Source organism: Myotis lucifugus, unplaced genomic scaffold, assembly GCF_000147115.1.
Source record: "Myotis lucifugus unplaced genomic scaffold, Myoluc2.0 scaffold_5475, whole genome shotgun sequence".
NCBI lineage: Eukaryota > Metazoa > Chordata > Mammalia > Chiroptera > Vespertilionidae > Myotis > Myotis lucifugus.
In genome coordinates, this window is record NW_005876523.1 from 2,290 (window position 1) to 9,861 (window position 7,572).

The 7,572-nt window shown below is 42.6% G+C and overlaps 1 long non-coding RNA gene across 1 annotated transcript; it reads right to left on the reverse strand.

Annotated features, from left to right (window-relative positions):
* Positions 1-5,167: 5,167 nt before the first annotated feature.
* Positions 5,168-7,507, reverse strand: LOC111824741. The gene is made up of 2 exons (XR_002827826.1): positions 6,963-7,507; positions 5,168-6,287 (listed from the first exon to the last, which is right to left on the reverse strand). It is a non-coding gene; the product is annotated as an uncharacterized LOC111824741 (long non-coding RNA).
* Between the last annotated feature and the right edge of the window lie 65 nt (positions 7,508-7,572).

The window sequence follows — 7,572 nt, forward strand, 5'->3', positions numbered from 1 at the left end:
ACGACAGGATACGGAGAAGCAGAGGGCTACCGCTCGCTCAGGCGAATAGCCAAGATCCTCTGATCCCTCATGGCTTTTATTGGGGGTGAGCACAGCAAATAACAATGGAGTACAGCAAGTGACAATGATTAACAATGGGGTACAGCAAGTAACAATGATTAACAAACATGCTTTATGAAATCATCAAAGCTAAGTTATTCATTACACTATTAATTTCCTATATTATACAAAGACTCTTTCCACCTGCAGCAGTGCACCCTCCCCTGAACTTTCTATGCCCTCATGGACTATTCATCACGTCAAGGAAAGTTCTGCCTCGGAACAATAAGTCTCGCGTGCAAGACTTTGTTCTGACGCGGCCCGCTTGCAGGCTCACGCCTTCTCCCGGCAGAGCGTCCTCTTCTAGTTAACTTCTTTCCACTTTACCGCTACATTTCCCCCTTTTTTGTTTTGCTTCAGGTTTATGACATAAAAAATAGCATTGCGTTGATTGTTCACTGCTGCGGCTTTATGGGATCTTCTGCAGACTAAATATAAAACAAAGCAAAGTATTAATACTAGCAATAACAACCCTGAGGAGGTTTCCATTAATGCTTGAATATGTGGAATAGGATTCATATTCTGTATCTCATTTATAAGACCTTGTAAAACTTGCTGTCCGGTTACCTCCTCTAATCTCTTTTGAAATGTTGTGTAAATGTGATCTTGAAGATCAATAATTTCTTGTGTTAAATTGCCATGATTCAATAAGTGTTTCTTAACCTTATCCCAAGGAAACGCTGTCTCATTGTAAGGCACAGACCAGTATGGTTCCAATCACATTTTAATTGTAATCGCCTTTGCAGGCTTACAATTTGGTCCCCTAATAAAGCTACTGTTTGTTCAAGATTGGCTATTTGTTCATTAATTTCATTATCAATTTTCCGTTGAGAACTCCATAACTGTTCTGAATCTTTATGCCATTCCTGAACAAAAGTAGCAGTTTGGACTGATCACTGCAATGCCACCCCAGCTGTTGCTGCAGTTGCTGTTACAGCAATCAATCCTAGAATTATAGCAATTAGTATGCCAATAAACCTTTTTGACCTTTTTAATATTCCTTCCGCAATGGCTTGGAGAGCTCCAGCTAGAGAACTTTCCTGCCATCGTCGGTCCATCTGTACAGGTAATCATACTCCTGTTCTGGCTCGCAATAGATACAAACTTTCTCTATTGTGATTAAAAAGTTCAGAGTTATTTACACAGGTCACAAAGTACAATTAAAACAAGATATTTCTCCAGTAGTTTGATTCCATTGGACTGGACCCTTTTTCATCTGGTTTCAAAGGCCCACGATCTTTAAAAAGTCCAGGCATCTAATTAGAGTCATTAGTTACAGGGCCTTCCATGGGCAGTCACAAGGCATGCCCCTTCTTGGCATAGGCGTTTCATCTGTCTCCATGTTGGTGGAGAAGTGTTTCGGGTGCGAGGCAACTGTGTGCGAATTGTTTGTCCTCTCTGGATGGTTAGCTGTGAAAACCGGTCTTCTAGTCCTGCTTCATCACACTTCCTCTTGCTTGCCATGCCTTAGCTTGATTTTTTTTATCAGGAATCTAGAACTTCTTAGTTCCTGTGGAAACATAAGCATAGCCTCGACCCCACCTTAAAACGGTAGTCGGGCACCATTGATTAGTAGTGACATCTTGATACATAATAGGTTGTTCTACCGGGACCTCCTGTTTATGTCCCCAATGCATTTCGGCAGCTGACACTGCATCTGTATTCAAATTTAAAAAATTTAAAGTAAATAGAGCTCTTAATAATCTTCATCGGGGAGTCTGGCTTGATACCAGCTCTTCTCCCCCTTTTTGTTTTTGTAGCATTTCCTTAAGGGTTTGGTTCTGTTGTTCAATAATTGTTTGACCTGTATTGTTTCCAGGAATTCCTGTAATATGTTTAATATCAAATTGTTGAAAAAATTGTTGACACTTATCTGATAAATATGCTGAGCCATTGTTAGTTTTAATGGCTCGGGGCTTGCCCATTACAGCAAAGGCTTTAATGCTGGATTTGGAATTCCAGGTTGTAAAGGTTCTATAGGTTTAATAATCTCATTAATCCTTCTTAAATCAGTTAACATTCTCCATTTATCTGGTTTTTTCTTTATAACAAAGACAGGGGAATTCCATGGACTAGAGCTGGCTTCTATATGCCCTAGTTGTATTTATTCTTTGATAATAATTTGAAGCACTTCCAACTTTTCTCTTGTTAGGGGCCACTGTTTCACCCAAACCGGTTCAGTTGTTTTCCATTTTAAAGGCAGGGCGAAGCGCTTTGAAGTGGCTTCTTTTATAAATTTTGGTCCTGAACATTGGTGTCAGTGACGCCAGCACCAGCTTGACAAATCATTTGTCTATGACCTTTCTGTAAAGAAGGTATAGTAATTGTAGCCTTCCACTGTTGTAAAAGATCCCTTCCCCACAAAGATAGTGCAATGGAGGCAACATATGGCTGTATTTTGCCTTTTTGTTCTTCAGGCCCTTGACATTCAAGTACATTAGAGCTTTGTAAAATTTTAGTGAGGTTTACAACCTGTAAAAGTTGCATTCACCTTGTGCATCGGCCAAGATTGAGGCCAGTGCAAAGTAAAAACTATAGTTATATTAGCCCTATAATCCACTAGGTTGATAATTTTTATTCCCTCTGGGAATAAACTGTAAAAATTGAGGTCTTTGGCCTCCCAAGACTGTATGCTAAAAAACCTTTTTTCCTGTGCTACTAAATCTTCTAGTTTGTTTAACTGGTGCTGTATGCTCTATTTGTTTATAGTGAAGTAATAATAACTGTGCCATTTTTTCTCCAGCCTTTATATTTATAATACCAGAAGCAGACATCATAATTTATATTTCTCCTTCATAATTTGCATTAATAACTCCGGGAGCATGTTTAGCTTTCCCTTGTGGGACTTTTGCCTTCAGACAATTTTTTTTTTTTTCATATGTCCCACTTTCCCACATCCATAGCATTTAGCAGAATGGGAATTGCAGTTTTTAATGCATCAGCAAGAAGATTAGTATTATTATTAATTATTTATATAAGATTTTAATATTATTATTATTATTATTATATTAATATTATTTATATAACTTTAGAAAATGATTGGACTGGGATGCTAGCCTCCTTTATTTTTGACCAAACCTTTAAGCAACAAGTTCTAATTTGTGCAATAACAGCATTCTCTAACAGCACCTGTTGCTGTAAGCTACTATGTGTTCCAGTTCCTGTTAACTGGTCAAAATTACATCTAGGTGGGTTTTCTTGGGCGTTAATCATCGCCACTCTCCTGGCTTCTTCCCACCACCAGGATTTAAATTGCAGATATTGCCCTGGGGCTAATACTGCCTTAGCTATAGCATTCCAAGTATAAGGAATTAATTTATAATCTGTATAAATTAATTTTATATTAATATATAAAAATTAATAACATAATTATATATAATATTATAATTAATAATACATATAACTCTTGAGGGTATTGAGCATTAGCAGCTCTTCGTGTCCTCAGGAGGTGGGTGGAGGCTCAGCTGCTAACGCCAGATTAATGGCTAGTGCCACTTTACTTTCACTTTTCGGCGGCGGTGCAGCCAACTCCTGAGGGCTTTTATTCTCTTTTTTTTCCTTACTACTGTAAGTAATAATTCTTTTAAACTCCCTAAAAGTTCCTTCATCTCTGTTTCCCTTCTCGCCACTCTTATTTTCCTTAACTTAGGGTGAGGGCATCGATCCTCTTCCGAACCAGCAGAAGATGAATCATCCAGCTCTGAATCGCTGGCTGAGGTTATTCTTTCATAACCCCCTACTTCATTTTTAACCCTAGCTTTCTGTCTTTTACTTGACTCCCTCGGTTCAGTGACCTCTAACGGGAGCGGCTCGGGTGGTAGTGATTTCCCAGGAGGGAGAGGCTCAGGATTTAAACATTCAGCTCCTGGAGCAGCACTTTGTGACTTCATAGGAATTTCTTCACAATCTTCAGAATCAGACTGAAAAGGCTGTAAAGCTAACGTTACTAAATGAAAAACATCCCATACATCAGCCTCTATAGCATTTCCCTGTTGGTGAGCCCTTCTTAATGACCTTCCAATTTGTTTCCACAACTTAAGATTTAACTGCTGTTTTCCTTCTGGGTTAAACCAACAACAGTGCTGCTGAATTGCCTCAAACAATTTTTTAAAAGCCTCATTCTTCACTTTTACCCCTGAACTCTTTAACAATGATCTCAAGACAGCTATATATTGACTCTGCATCGACGGGCTAGTCCCCATGCTCTGCTTCTATTGCCGAAAGTTCCGCGTACTCGGCGCTGGCATCTCCCTTTCGGTCCCACGCCCCTTAGACTCACTCCTGGTCCCTGTTCGGGCGCCAGATATTGATGTTCTTGGTGAACGGAGGCGCAGAGATGAGTCGGACGACAGGATACGGAGAAGCAGAGGGCTACCGCTCGCTCAGGCGAATAGCCAAGATCCTCTGATCCCTCATGGCTTTTATTGGGGGTGAGCACAGCAAATAACAATGGAGTACAGCAAGTGACAATGATTAACAATGGGGTACAGCAAGTAACAATGATTAACAAACATGCTTTATGAAATCATCAAAGCTAAGTTATTCATTACACTATTAATTTCCTATATTATACAAAGACTCTTTCCACCTGCAGCAGTGCACCCTCCCCTGAACTTTCTATGCCCTCATGGACTATTCATCACGTCAAGGAAAGTTCTGCCTCGGAACAATAAGTCTCGCGTGCAAGACTTTGTTCTGACGCGGCCCGCTTGCAGGCTCACGCCTTCTCCCGGCAGAGCGTCCTCTTCTAGTTAACTTCTTTCCACTTTACCGCTACAGCGGGTAAGTGGGTTCATTCCTTCCACCCTTCAGGAAAGAAGTCTGCTCATTCATTTACTCAACAAACACACCTTGTCCCAGGCATAGGAGACAACAGAAAACAAGACAAAATTTTCACAGAACATAAAGCCACCAAATTTCAAAACTGTCTCAAAAAAATGTATTTTTAAGAAATAGTTCTCAGGGTTTTCCATAGTTTTAGGTCCTTTCCCAAGGTCTCAGTTTTCTGTAGCTAAATAGCAGATTAGTTCCATTACGCGGTTTAATGATTAACTTTAACTAGAGACCCTTTTCTCGGTAACTTAGAACATTTTTATTTAAGAATAATGTCTTCCCACAGAAAGGACAAGCAGTGCTGTGATCCTCCCTGAGCAGAGGCAAGGGAAGGCCTGCTAACCGTAAAGTCAGACAGACCTTCTGGGCCTTCAACTCAGGAGCAAGAGTCCTTCTCAGAAGAGGGGGTTGCCCTGCTTTTTCAAGTCTTGGACGTGCAGACCTCAGATGGGAAAGTCCGCTGCAGAAAAGGAGGGGGGTGAACTGTGCAGAAATAGGCTTCTTTTTCTGTGTTAAAAACACAGACTTTACTCTTTTTTTAAACTGGGCTGTCTTTATTGTTGAATTTAACAGTTCTTTCTATATCCTGGATACCAGACCTGAGCGGATCTCCCATTCTGTAGGTTGTCTGTTCACTTTCTTTATAGTGCTCTTTGAAGCACAAAGTTTTCAATTTTGATCAAGTCCAGTTTATTTACTTATTTATTCATTTAAAAAAACTTTTTTATCCTTACCCAACGAGTGCTGAAATTTTTTCACTGATTTTAGAGAGAATGGAAGGGTGGGGGGGAAAGAAGAGAGAGAGAAGTATCGATGTGACAGAGACACATCAATTGGTTGGCTCCTACACCAACTCCAACCGGGGGCAGGGATTGGACCTGCAACCCAGGTACCTGCACTTGACAGGGAATCGAACCCACAACCCTCCAGTTCGCAGGCCTGTGCTCTAACCACTGAGCAACGTTGGGCTTAGGTTGCTGTCCTTTCACTGTGCTCAGAAACCAGTCTAAACCAAGGTCATGAAGAGCTAACTTAAAAGCTTTGTACCTAACTTTACACCTCAGAGACGTCCACTGGGAGTTCTATGGCTTTCACTCTTCCATTGAAGTGTTCGATCCATTTGGATGATGCTTTGTGTGTGGTGTGAGGTAAGGGCCAGCTCCATTCTTTTGCATGTGGACGTCCAGCTGTGCCTGCAGTCTCTGGAAAGGTGACTCTCCCCAGTGGTGTCGTAGGCTGTTGTAAGTCAGCTGACTGCAAACGGATGCGCTGGCTCCTGCATCAGTCCCAGCCCACTGATGGGGTGACTGTCCTTATGCCAGCACCACGCAGCTTCTCTCATCAGTTATTAGTTTCTGCAGAAAGGGGAGCTAGGGTTTCGGTCGGGATTATAATGAACCTACAGATCATGGTGGGGAGTGTTGTCATCTTAAAAATATCAAGTCTTCTAATCCATGAACATGGGAAGTCTATTTAAGTTCTTCAATTCCTTTCAATGATGGTTATAAGTACAAAAGTCTTGCACTTTTTATATTTACTCCTCTTTCTTTTGATGCTGTTGTAAATGGAATTGCTTTCTTAATTTCACTTTGGATTTTAATTGCTAGAAATACAATTGAATTTTGTATGGTGATCCAGTGTCCTGCAACCTTGACAAACTCATTTATTAGTTTTTTCTCCCTAATGTATGTGTGGACACCTTAGGGTTTTCTACATACAAGTGCTATGATCTGCATGTGTCCCCTCAAAATTCCTATGTTGAGATCCTACCCCCCAATGTGACAACATTGAGATGTAAGGCCTTTGGGAGGTGCTTCGATCACGAGGAGGGAGTCCGTGGGAGCCGGAGAGCCCCACGTGAGGACACACAGTGAGACGGTGCCAGCTATGAGCCAGGGAGAGGAGCATTTATAAGAAAGTAACGATTTTAACAAACTTGTTCTATTTATCCAATTATATAAAAATGACTCTGTACTCTAACTATATAAGTAAGCTATTTACAAATCTTATATCTAAAGAAGAAAACACACCTCATTATTGAAGAACGTGTTTAAGACTAACTGTCCGCGCTCTCTTCGGTCCTCGTCGGGGGAGACTTCATATTCTGCCTGAGTGCAGAGACGACGGGAGAGAGTGTTAGCTGCGCTCCTCTCGGGCGTCAGGCGGCTGCAAACCTCTGGCTCTGGAACTGACTGGCAGCCACGCCCAGAGCAGCCCCCTGTGCCAGGGCCTCCTGAGCGCTGAGGGTTAATGACACAGCAGAGCAGCACATTCCACGATGCTCGGTCTTATACTTTCAGCCACGAACTGTGGCCAAACAAATAAGCAGCTCACAGAAGTGCCCAGCAGGCACCCTGGACACCCGAGTGCAGTTCCCAGGGACTCAGTCACCGGCCACAGGGGCCGGGGGAGACTGTCCCAGGGACTCAGTCACCCACCACAGGGGCCGGGGGAGACTGTCCCAGGGACTCCGTCACCCGCCACGGGGGCCGGGGGAGACTGTCCCAGGGAGTCCGTCACCCGCCACGGGGGCCGGGGGAGACTGTCCCAGGGAGTCCGTCACCCACCACAGGGGCCGGGGGAGACTGTCCCAGGGAGTCAGTCACCCGCACAGGGGCCGGGGGAGACTGTCCCAGGGAG